Source organism: Lactuca serriola, chromosome 3 (genome assembly GCF_051521515.1).
Source record: "Lactuca serriola cultivar US96UC23 chromosome 3, Lser_US96UC23_V15, whole genome shotgun sequence".
Lineage (NCBI taxonomy): Eukaryota > Viridiplantae > Streptophyta > Magnoliopsida > Asterales > Asteraceae > Lactuca > Lactuca serriola.
In genome coordinates, this window is record NC_136410.1 from 102,868,067 (window position 1) to 102,882,023 (window position 13,957).

Below are 13,957 nucleotides of genomic sequence, written 5' to 3' on the forward strand. Positions count from 1 at the left end.
TTGATTAATAAGACATCATTACGAGAAGTAAGAAAGAATCATAAATCATCATCTTCGAGATCAAGGGGAGAATATCCCATTCATGTAAGTATTTTCTTCATTACATTTAAGGTTTGTCATGTTTACGTTGAATTGATTATGTGACTATGCCTATAAATTTAAGATGTTATGTTTATGTTGAGGTTCACATTATAAGAGAAAGGGCTACGGATCAATACAAATAAAAGAGAGTATCATTTGTGTAACTTTAGTAGGGAGGCAAATAAGGAAGGAGTAGATGCATGTATAGGGAGCAAGCTCTTCCACTACAAGAGATCTTTAAGTATCTAGGGTCTTGTAACACCCATAAAAAAATCATGCCAAATTTAAACTTTTCAAAACGTTTCAAAACCATTAATCATTATAAAATTTGTTTTCAAAATAGTATAATATCATAATATCCTAGAAACTAAGTCATAAACATGAGGAGTTGTACGATCACGCCTTTGCCTTCCCGCGATCATCTGATGTAACTGAAACTGTAAGCCCAAAGCTTAGTGAGTTCCTCCAAAATACTCATACACACAATAATACACATATAATCACAAACAACATACTATAGGTCCAGTCAACCATCGGGTTGGAATACCCCAGGCCCTCAACCATCCGGTTGGAATGCTAACATAATATGGAATACCCCAGGCCCACAACCAATAGGTTGGGACGCCCACATACTACGAGTCCAATCATCCTTGGGATGGAGTACTTACGGCCCACAACCATCGGGTTGGAATGCCCAGGTCTATTGGCTTTCGCACAAAGCAGATAAGCCTCAACCATCAATCAAACATGCACAGATAACAGATAACCAACTAACAATCTATACACAGACAAACCGATCTAACCGATCATAACCGCATATAACATCCTATCTGCCAGGATACTGATCTAACGGATCATACAATACTCAAGCATATTACATATCCGGATAACAATCCAAAAGGGTCGGCCTTGGTGCCTTAGACCCTTGAGTATAGTGAGGAAACTCACCTCGCAAATGTCGATCTCAACTGATGAACCGAACTCCCGAATCGCTGACTCCCCAAAAATCCCAAACTATCCAATAATTAATATTAAGTCAATAAATGGGAATATAAATCTTGACAAGAGTCCTACAACTATTCATAGTCCATTTTGCCTCTTTCCCAAATTTGGGCAAAGGCCTAATGCCAAACCATGATCCACAAGTCTACATATGCAAGGACCATTATTGGCCCAATTTTCCAAATTGGACCCAACTCCCTATTTGGGCCTTATTCCAAGATCCATATTCAAAACTAGCCCAAAACACCATTATTAAGAAAGCCCAGCAAGGCCCAAGTCCAATTAGTCCAAAAGGTGGCCCAATCCCGAAGCCCAACTCGCAAAAGCCTAACAGGGGGCGTACGCTGGGTGTACCCTTCTAGTACGCGGGGCGTACTCCGTCTCGCGTTGACTGGAAAACGAGGCCATTGACTCGGTACGCGGGGCGTACGCGAGTCTGCACCAAAACTCTGTTAAGTGCTTAATGGTTTAAGCATTTAAGCCCATATTTCAGATCCATCTACCAAAAGTGTCTTAGAATCATAAAGTCTCGAACTTTATCACTTTGGACGTCCAGAAATCTCTTAATCCATGGTCTTAATCCATTAAGACCTTTCTACTACATGCATGGAACATCTTAAGCCATTGGGACCTCATTTTTATCACTTAGGACCTCTTCAAGAGTCTAGAAGCACAGTTTATTTCGTCCAAATCATATCATGCACTAACTTGGGACTTTTGCGACAAGAAATGGTTCCTTAAAGCTAAAATGGCAATATCTATAACATACATGCATACAGTTTGAAGCTTTTTAGGTTCTGGAGCTTCTAGGGCACCAAACAACTTCAGATCTACTAGCTTGTTCTTTTTCTCCAACTCCTTGATGCAACACTTTCTTCTCCAACTACTCAAAATACACTTTATAAGCTCACACACTCAAGGAAATGATTAGGGTTTGGGGAAAACGGCTCTAAACAGTGGAGTCTAAGGTAAGAGAGGGTTATGAGCTCATAAGGTTGTTTATATAGCACTCAAACCCAAGATATTAGGGTTTCCACCTAACATGAGTACGCCTAGCATACTAGGGTGCGCCTAGTACGCTCAGCGTACCTTATAAACGCTTAGTGTACTCTCTTGATTCCCAAAGTTGCAACTTTATCCCTTAGGCTTCTCAGGGTTCGACTCCTTTAACCCCCAGGGACTACAAATGACAAAATAATAACAAAAGAGAGGATTCGGAAATACCTGCAAAATATCGGGATGTTACAAGTCTCCCACGCTTGACCTAGACTTCGTCCATGTGTCATATTCACATAATCGATGAGGTAGGTTAGATTTAATTAATAATAGTCGTACAGTCGGGTCTTGGTAGAAGGCTACTTTCAAAACAGTCGGGTCTTAGTAGAAGGCTACTTTCAAAACAGTCAGGTCTTAGTAGAAGGCTACTTTTAAAAGTTAGGACCATAATGCTAGTCTTATGATTCCTTAATGTATACACCATAGGATACATATATACCAATAGGATCCGACAGCTAATAGGATGTGTGCTCTCCACTTCATTTCCTGTCCTTGTTTGGTTGTGGGCTTGGAACGGATTCACCCAATCTATTATCCACCCGATTCTATATATATTTATGCTTAGTATACATTAAGTCATCATAAGGGTACCAGGTATGGATCAGGTTATAGGACACAGAGTCAAAGCACAACTTTTCTAGTACAAAACATACTTTTCAAAGTCATTACTTTTGGTATACAAAACTAGAAATTTCCCAGATAAGGGCTTAATCCATTTTATTAAGCCAGTACATTTTTTAAAGACTTTAGGTGAGTAACTCTATAACACATTAGTTTATACACCATGTTTATATATAAAAACTAATATCTAATAGATAGTTAAATGAGTGTTTTCCGCCTTACTTCATGTCCTCGTTGGGTTGTGGACTTAGGGCAGATTCGCCCAATTAACTTTCTACCCGATATCAGATTATATATAGCAGTATAAACAAAACTATTATAAAAGTAGTCACCGTGGTCAATATTTTACTATAAGAAATATAAAGGAACCATTACAAATAACTCCATGAGTAACAAGTGATTACACCAGGGTTATATATGACAACGATCTAACAACCAATGGAATGTGTGCTATCCGCCTTACTTTCTGTTCCCCGTTGGGTTGTGAGCTTAGGGCAGATGCGCACAATCGATTTTTTATTTACTCTGAGTATATATAAATTGTACCCACTTAGTACTCATCGAAAGGCTTGTAGTGTCATTTTACTTAACTTTCATTCAAGTAGGAAATATATGATTCTAGAGGAACAGGCGAACTTTCAAAATAGAACTTACAACTTACATCACTTGTACATATACATTTTCAACCACATTTTACAGCTTACTCACATCACTAAAATCTTATGAACTCACCAGCTTAATTGCTGATCAACTCTTTCAAATAACTTGTATTCTCAAGAAATTATTAGACAGGTGCTCGTGCTGGGGATTTAGAAGATGAAGCATTACAGCTTCAAGTCTTGTTTTGTTATTTATGTATGAATTCTATGTTTTGCGAACACACATTGTAAACACTTTCTTTTGAAATGAAATGGTTGTTTATTACTTTCTTACCATATACATATCTCGTGATACTTGACATGACGCCCTCCACCCCAGAACGTTTCCGCCGTTCCGGTTTTGGGGTGTGACACTACCAGTAGGAGCGTGGACGGGGTTCCATGACTCATCAATAGCAGGACAAGGGCGAGGCCCAAGATAGGCGAGGCCTTAGGACAGGATTCTTTAGTATATGTTTAGCTTATGTGTTATGATATGTTTATGTGTTAGTATATGTTAGCAGGCGAGGCCCAGTGTCAGGCGAGGCCTAAGTGAAACAGATCTGTATCTGAGCGAGGCTCGAAGCCAGGCGGGGCCTGGAGCGGCGAGGCCGTTGTAGCGGGCGAGGCCCGGAATAGCGGGCATGGCCCAATATGTGCAGTATGTGTTTAAGCAAGGTATGTGGTAGGTTGGGGGAACTCACTAAGCTTCGTGCTTACGGTTTTCAGTTTTGGTTTCAGGTACATCCGGTAGCGGAGGGAAGAGCTCGGGGTGATCGCATGGCACACACTATTGATTAGTCAGCCTAGGATGTTTACTCTGATAATGAAAATATGTTTTGGAAATGATACTTTGAATTCATGTTATGACTTATGATATGTTTTTATGAATATGGCTTTGGTAATGATTTAAAGAAAAATTTTTGGTTCGGATTTTTGGGACGTTACATGTTGTGTGTCTGACGGAGCTCCTCCGGAAGATCCAGTCTGTATGCAACCTTGCCAACCCTGGCAATAACCCGAAATGGTCCAATGTATCGGGGACCCAACTTTCCCCTCTTTTTGAAGCGAATCACACCATTCCAGGGTGAAAACTTCAGTAATACCATGTCACCCACCTGGAATTCCAACTCAGATCAACGTCTATCGGTGTAACTCTTTTGCCGACTCTGAGCGGTCTGCAGTCGCTGTCTAATCTGCTGAATCTTCTCGGTAGTTTGCAAGACTACCTCCGTCTGTCCTATCACTCTGTGACCAACCTCACCCCAACAGACCGGGGTGCGACATCTCCGCCCATACAACTACTCAAAAGGTGGGGCACCAACACTAGAATGATAGTTGTTGTTGTAGGCGAACTCTGCAAGGGGTAGGTGGGAATCCCAGCTCCTACCGAAATCGATGACACAAGCCCTCAATATGTCCTCGAGGGTCTTTATAGTCTGTTCACTATGGCCGTCGGTCTGTGGATGATATGTTGTGCTAAAATGCAGCCGAGTGCCCAGATCCTCGTGGAACTTCTGCCAGAAGCGGGAGGTAAATCTAACATCCTGGTAGGAAACAATGGAGACCGGAACTCCGTGGCGAGCAACGATCTTGCGGACGTACATGTCGGCCAGCCTCTCGATCGATGAGCTCTCCCGTATGGCCAGGAAATGGGCACTATTGGTCAATCGATCCACGATAACCCATATAGCATCGAATCCCTTCATCGTCCTCAGCAACTTGGTAATGAAGTCCATCATGATCTGTTCCCATTTCCACATGGGAATCTCTAGAGGCTACAGCTTGGCATGCGGCCTCTGATGCTCGGCCTTAACCATCGTGTAGGTCAAGCATCTCTCGACATACCAAGCGATTTCTCGCTTCATGCACATCCACCAGTAGCTCAAACTCAAATCTCGTTACATCTTAGTGGCTCCTAGGTGGATAGAGAAGTGAGACTTATGAGCCTCCTCCATAACTGTCTGTCTAACCCCTCAAGACATCGAGACCCATACCCGACCGCATCGGGTCAACAACCCCCGGCTATCCTGCACAAATCGGGCATTCTCGCCCCTGATCCTCTCCAGCTTCCAGTTATCTTGATATGTTATATGCTCGAGTATCGTATGATATGTAGATCAATATCCTTGTAGATAGGATGTTATTATGTTGTTATGATCTGTTAGATTAGCATCCTGGTAGATAGGATGATATTATGCTATTTTGATCTATTAGATTGGTATCCTGGTAGATAGGATGTTATTATGTTGTTATGATCATTTAGATCGGGTTGTCTATCGATAGACTGTTATGTGATTATCTGATATATGTGCACATGTTTGATTAATGGTTGAGGATTATCTGCTTTATGCGAGAGCCACCAGACCTGGGCATTCCAACCCATTGGTTGTGGGTCGTGAGTATTCCATCCCAAGGATGAGTGGACTTGTAGTATGTGGGTATTCCAACCCAATGGTTGTAGGCTGAGGGTATATCATCCTGAAGATGAATGGACCCATAGTATGTTGGCAATCCAACCCGATGGTTGAGGGTCTGGGGTATTCCAAGTCGATGGTTAATTGGGCCCATAGTATGTTGTTATTATATGTGTGTTACTTGTTGTGCGATTATTTTAGGGGAACTCACTAAGCTTCGGGCTGTCACACCCCCGAACCAGACGGCGGAAACATCCGAGGGCTCGTGTGACTAACAATCGAATTATTATCACAATGAATATACATGAACATAACACACTCATCACAAACATTACATATAACAACCAACATTGTTCACATCAAGTACATTGTTATAAATTACATAAATTCAAAGTATTAATTGTACGATGAGTGATGTTACACAAAATAAATCCATACACTCAAAAATCTTCCTGCTTAACGATTACTTGAGAATACAAGTTATTTTGAAAACGGTCAACATATATAATGTTGGTGAGTTCATAAGTATGTTTGAATAAAAGTCTTTGTATCTTTCGTAAAAACCCATAAAATCCGATATTTTCTGTAAAATGTCTGAAAATGATGTGAAAATCAAGTATATATGCATGTGTGAATTTCATAGTTGTAATATAATTGAATGCAGTTTAGATTTCTTTGTATTGTAAGTAAGTGATAATTGTATATTAATATTTTGTAACATCCAGGAATTCAGGTATATCTCTTTGATCCTTTTCTTTCCTTAAGTTGTCAAAATTAGTCCTTGAAATAAATTTTTGGCCTTTGAGTACGTTGGGCGTAAGGGAGAGTACGTTGCGCGTACTCATGAGCGTATTCTTGACGCGGAGTTTACCCAGTATGCTGGGCGTACCATAGTGTACGCTGGGCGTACTAGGTTCAGATGGAAACCCTAATTGTGGGGGTGAGCCCTATATAAGGAACATTATGGCCTCACTTTCAGCCACCATTTCCAGAGAGCAAAACCCTAAGTGTGCCCTAAACCTTGTTTTATAGCTTGTGTGAGTTGAGCTTGGAAGTGTTCTTGTATGCTTTTGAAGAGAAGGAGGTGTCATTGAAGGAGCTAGAGTTGGAGGGCAAGCTTTGGATCTGAACTTTCTGAGGTTGGAGCATCATTTGGAGGTAAAAAGCTTGGAGCTTTCTCAATCTTTTTGATTTGTGCATTATGGACCATTTCTAGGGTTTTTGTCCCAAAAGTGGAGACTTTATGAGTAAAGGAGCTCCATAGACCTTGATTTGTCCATATTCAATGTATAAAGTGTTATAGCTCCATAAAAATCCAATCTTGGACGTTAAGAGTGAGCCATGCATGAGATATGAGCTCTTTAGTGAAGGAAGTGTTGTGTTTTGGAAGATAATGACCTTTACAGCCATGCAAAGGCATAAAGTCCTTGACTTTATGGATTAGGAGGCTGTAGGGAGTCCAGATCTGTATTTTGAGCCAAGGTCTTAACTAATTAAGACCATAAGTGAGATAATAGTGAAACTGGGACGTACGCTGAGCGTAAATCCCAGTACACGGGGCGTAGGGTTTAAACAACCAGATATCAGTGTAGTAGTCGAGTACGCCCAACGTAGGGATCTGGTACGCGTCGCGTACTCCTTAGGGTTGACTTTTGTTGACTTTTAGGGTTTAGTCAACAAATGTACTTTTGGACCGTTGAAGGGGTAGAATGGTCTTTTACCCTTCTGAGTGAGCATAGAAAGGGATTAATCTAGCCTTTGAGAGCCTTTATTAAATAGAGATATTTTATGTATGTGAATAGGCGGAGGCTAGATCAGTGTTTCGAGTTCGAGATCAGTCGAGTTACCCGAGGTGAGTCTTCTCACCATACATTACCTAGGAAGTAAATGATGATTACTTTGTGCCAAACTACACTAGAAAGTAACTGGTGATTTAATGGTTAGCATTTTGTGTCGCTCCCATTTCCATTGGCACGGGTTTGAATCTCATTGTGTGCATATGTCCACTTTTTACTTCTGTTTTCAGTTTTGAAAATAGACCCTTTTTATTTATTTTTTTTTCCTTTTTTAAAGTTTTAGCCCAATTGTTTCTTATGAAATTCATTTTTTTTAACTTAATTGGTATTTTTTTTAAATGTAATTTTTTAAGATTTTGTTTTTTTTCAGAAATTTGTATTTTTTCCATTGTTTTGTAAACATTTTTTTACACTTTAACAAACCACTTCCAAAAAAAATCAATAGAAATTGCAAAACCACTTCCAAAAATTTCAATAGAAATTGTTCCGCAACAACGTATGTATATATTATTTGACAGTCGTGGACCGTGTACTTTACTAGAGGGTTTCCTTAGTGACAATCGGGTATTGGTTCTAGCTTTGGGGGTTGGTTTTGTTAATGTTATGTTGCCTCTATTGATACTTGTTAATCTCCTAATATTGTGCCTCTAATTTCCTCCAACTGGATAATAAATTTTTTTTTTCACATCCTTTCATGCTTTCCAATCAAATACAACTTAAATGTAAAAGCTATTATGTCTTATCCAATCGCAACAAACATCAATAACAAACATAAACGTAACAACATATACAACCAAAAAAACTTCCCATTGCCTAGCATGGGCTTTTGTCTAATTTTTATTAAAAAATAAAATAAAATAAATAGTGATTTGTCTCTACACAATACAAATCGACACCAATATTGATTTCTTGTATATATTTTTGATAAAAAAAACTACATTTAATTTTTTATTAAGTGGCAAAAAAAAGTATGATACGATTGTGTTGTGTCTTTGGAAAAAAAAAAAAGACATAATAATTTCTAATAGAAAAATCAAAAATGGAGTTGGATTTGTTTTAAATGTAGATAACCTAAATGAGTCAAGATCATTGTTTTGAAAACAAGACTAGACCGGCCGGTTCAACCGGTTCAACCGGGAATCAGTATCAAATCCGGTTCAAAATGCCCTAAAAACCGATTGTTTGGCAAACTGTAAGAAAACGACGGTTTTAAATAAACCGGTACTTGTTTAACCAAAAAAAACGTTTTTTTCAAAATGAAGACAGTCGGCCACTTGACTAGTTAGTACCTGTGGGTTCCTTTTAATAAGAAGACAAAGATTTGTTTTGCCAACCTTACTTCTTTCCCTCCTATTTATTAGGCTACTAGGTGTAAAACTCATGTATTGAATGAGTTCATTTAAAAGAAAAATTAAATATGAAATTCTAAACATTTATAAGTTTGAATTTATAAGAAAAAGTAGAAAAATATTGAATTATTAAAAATAATGTGTTTTTTTTTCTTTTTTTAAATTTAAACAAATAATTTAGATAAATAAACAAAAGAAACTTTAGTTTAGAAAATTTGAAGTTAGAAGGAAATAAATTAATAAAATTGATATGCAATTATTATTACATTTATTGTAATTATTACATTTAAATATTATGTTGAAATTTGATAAAAATGAAAAAAAAAATCACAAAATTTCATGTGGAATAAAATTAATTGAAAATAACCAGAAAATGATATATGACCAAATCAATAAGAGTGTGACATGTGTCAAATAGTTATTTATTTATTAGGAAGGATGTTTTTCTTTTCTTTCTTTCATCTAATCGATGTCGGACTGGGAAAAAAAGACTTCACAGTTAGAAATGAGGTTCTTTGGCTTGTCTCTTATTAAAAAAATATCGTCACATAAAAAATAGAGTAAATAATAATGTTTATTACTCCCCCTCGAATATATATATATATATATATATATATATATATATTGGGTTAAGTTATGATGCGGATGGTAAATATTGTGTGAATGTAGGAGTGAATGTGGATCAAGAGTTTAAAATACATATTCTAATAGAATACAAATTCTGACAAAATACATATTTTGATTAAATGAACATTTTGAACAATAACAAAATTTTGAATCATGAGTTGAAAAATAACAACATTCTTAAAGAATAATCATCTGTTATTAATATTATTGAAGAATCTAAGGTCAAAATATAAACAAAATAACAATTTTTACTGTCACATTCTATAAGATTACATTGTTATTTTTTGATTTTTTTTTTCGCGTTTTATAAGAATACATGTTTTATAGTAAGTCATTCTTGAAAAAATCTTCATTCTATAAGAATACAGTGTCATTCGTCAAAGAATCTTCATTCTCATTCTTGTTTCATGTTGTTATATTTTGACATTTTGATGTTGTGAATCTCAATTATCATGAAATTGTCTTAGTTTCTATCCATCATTGTTGTTCCAGGCAACTTTGTTATATTCTAAGTGGTCCTGAAACAAAACATATACAAATAATGAAGTTGGAGAATATAAATACATACAACTTGTGGCCTCATAGACAAATAATAGAACTTGTAGTTGAAAATATAAGTATATAATACATGATTAATAGGAATACATAAGCCTAATTAGATTCATAGAATGCATAAGGCTAATATGATAAAACTAATTGCAGGTAACCAAAATCATATTCACATAATACATTTGAATTTTTGCCATGTTCTATGAACACGAATTTTTGCCATTCTATGAACACGAATTTTTGCCATGTTCTATGAACACAGTAAAAATATAATAAAAATTAATGGAACAATAACAAAGTAAATCAAACAGTAATTGGACCGATGGCTCTAGATTCCTTCGAAACAAATTTGTTTTTCATAAATTTTCACTTACACTTTTTTGCAGTTTTGTATCCAATAGCTATTCATTCCAAAATTTCTTATTTAAAAAAGGTCATGGACCTAATGAACGTCAAAATAAATAAATAATATATTATTCGAATATGATTTTGAAATCAAAATCAATGAAACTTACTCGATGTTAAAGAATTTCATATATTTGGTTTTAAAACAAATATCCACACATTGTCAAACATTCTTCCTGAATCGTCTTGCATCCTATGTACTCAACGTCAATCCATGGAGGGCGGCATCTTAATCCTTTTTGTTGGTTCAAACTGATAGGGTTGAAGGTCTACGGTGGGTTGCAGTACTCCAATTGTAGCTTCATAGTAAATTTCGATGATGGAAGTGAGAGGATACAGTTTGATGGGTGGTGATGAAAATAGGGTTTTAAATAAATAATTTGTCTAAATTATAGGGCAAATGATTTAATTAGTTACTTATCTACTATAATAAATGAAGGTTTTTTTGCCACGTGTTCTTTTCTCTTTCATTTGGACACATGACATTTCTAACATTTTTAGATTTTCTATTTTCCCCTTGTTATTTTATTGTATTTTTCATTTTATTAAATTAAAATTCCACATTTAATATGTAAGGTAATATATATGTAAAGTATTTATTAGAAATGGTTTATATATGTAATGTATCTAATACATTAAAGCCTTTTTAATTTTAATAATTCAAAAGATTCCTAATTTTTCTTATAAATTCAAACTTTTCAAATTGTTAAAATTTTATATTTAATTTTTTTTAAATAAACTCATGTAATACATGGGTTTCACACCTAGTTAAAATTAAATAATATTTTGTCCATATTAATCCCTATATCCACACAATATTTGTTAATCCACATTTGAATCTACATCTCTCTCTCTCTCTCTCTCTCTCTCTATATATATATATATATATATATATATATATATATATATATATATATATATAATTAGGTTCAAATGTTTTCACTATCTATTGTGTGTCTGTATGATTGATTCTGGACCAATCATTTTAGTAATTTTAAGAAAGTAATTAATGTTTATTAAATGATGAAGATGTAATTAATACCTATTATATCTTCAACATGTAATATGCATTAATTACTTTCTTAAAATAACTAAAATGATTGGTCCAGAATCAGTCATACATGTATATATATATATATATATATATATATATATATATATATATATATATATATATATATATATATAATTAGGTTCAAATGTTTTCACTATCTATTGTGTGTCTGTATGATTGATTCTGGACCAATCATTTTAGTAATTTTAAGAAAGTAATTAATGTTTATTAAATGATGAAGATGTAATTAATACCTATTATATCTTCAACATGTAATATGCATTAATTACTTTCTTAAAATAACTAAAATGATTGGTCCAGAATCAGTCATACATGCACACAATAGATAGTGAAAACAAAATAATATATATATATATATATATATATATATATATATATATATATATATATATATATATATATATATATATATATAGGACATACATAATTCTTTATCAATTTACGAGAATGGTCCATATAATTTTATTAAAATTACTTGTTTAGTACATAAATAATTCTACATTAACTTCCAATTAAAAAAAAACTGCCTTTCTAACTTGCACGGTTTGCGATAACCACATAATCAAAAACTTTCATTTCCAATTAAAAAACAAAGAAGATAACCGTCATCCAATATATTAACTTCTATTTCATAATTAAAAACTTTCTTTAGATTGGATGATATGACGGCAACGATAAACATTCCTAATTCACTTTAATCGTAACCAAATTAATATATTAAAAACTTTCATTTCCAATATATAAAGAAGATAACCGTCATCCAATATATTAACTTTCATTTCATAATTAGAAACTTTCATTGGATTGGATCATATGAAATCGGCAACGATAAACATTACTAATTCACTTTAATTGTAACCAAATTAATATATTAACTCTAACGATTAAATTTACTTTAGTCATATTAACCAAAATCCAAACGTATTAAATTCACAAATATTTATTGACTTTCTCAACAAAAAATATAGTATATGAACAAGGTAAACATCATCTTCCATAAAAGATATCCAATTAAAGTCTAACGTGGAAGTCGACATATCTGGACGTGAGTGGAGGAATGAAGTCCTTGGAATATAGATTGGTTGCAGTTTTATTTTTAATATGTAATAAATGATTACTTCAATTTCTTTGTAACGAGTCACAGAAAGTATTCTTTGTCAATTTTGAATTCCAATAACGATGAACGGTCAAACGGTTATAAATGGTAAATATGTAAAAAAAAAATGATATCATTTCGATGTTTGAAATGTTTAAGGACTAAATATATAGTTTTAACAAAACAATAAGGACGTTTTTTGTAATTTAAATAAATTCTAGATTACTTACGTATGCATAAAGAAATTGACATGTGTCAATTGGTTATTGGTTCATAACTTAATGCCCTAATTATTTATTTTCCATTGAACCTAATTCTATATATATATATATATATATATATATATATATATATATATATATATATATATATATATATATATATATTTTCGGTTTTCAGGACCAGTCCGACCACCTGAACCATCGAACCGGTATGACGGCCGGTTCAATGTTCGGTCCGTTTTTCAAAACATTGGCCAAGATTACAAATTAACAACTTACATTTTAATATTCATCTTATCTTGACCATAATTTTTTTTGGTACAATTTTGATCGTTTATGCATATGAAAAACGTCACATTTATGCCATTGCCATTGGATAATCAATCGTGCGATAGAAGTCTGCGATTTACTCCCCACAAGAGAAGAGGGTGTGGATTGTGGATTGTGGATTGTGGAATACCCTTATTTTTAGGTAATTGATTATCCAAGTCAACTGTTTATTGATTTTTGTGTCCTTAGTGCGTGTTCTTTTCTTTTATTTGTCAAGTCCAAAAAGGCAAAAACAATCATACAAAAAATATCTTACACACTTTTTACAAAATAATTTACATTTCAAAAAGAAGTTTGTTTGAATATAATCATAGCAAATGGGAACGCCGGAGTTGTGTTGGGGTAAATTAATTACATCTTCAATGACATTAGGTGGCGTTTTTTTTATTTAATGGACTTAATCATTCCTAATATATAAATCATCATCATCTCTAATAAATAAAGATTTTTTTGTCACGTGTTACATTCTTATTTATTTTGTCATATGTAATTTTATGGTTATTTTAAATTAATTTTTATTTCATATGTCATTTTATGGTTTTTATTTTATTTTATTAAATTCTAGATAATATTTATATATTCAATAATAAATACATATAAATTTCATTAATGAACTTTCTTTTTAATTTCAAAATTACCGATTCATTAATTTTGTTTATTTATTTTTCTAAATTATTTATTTAAATTTAAAAGA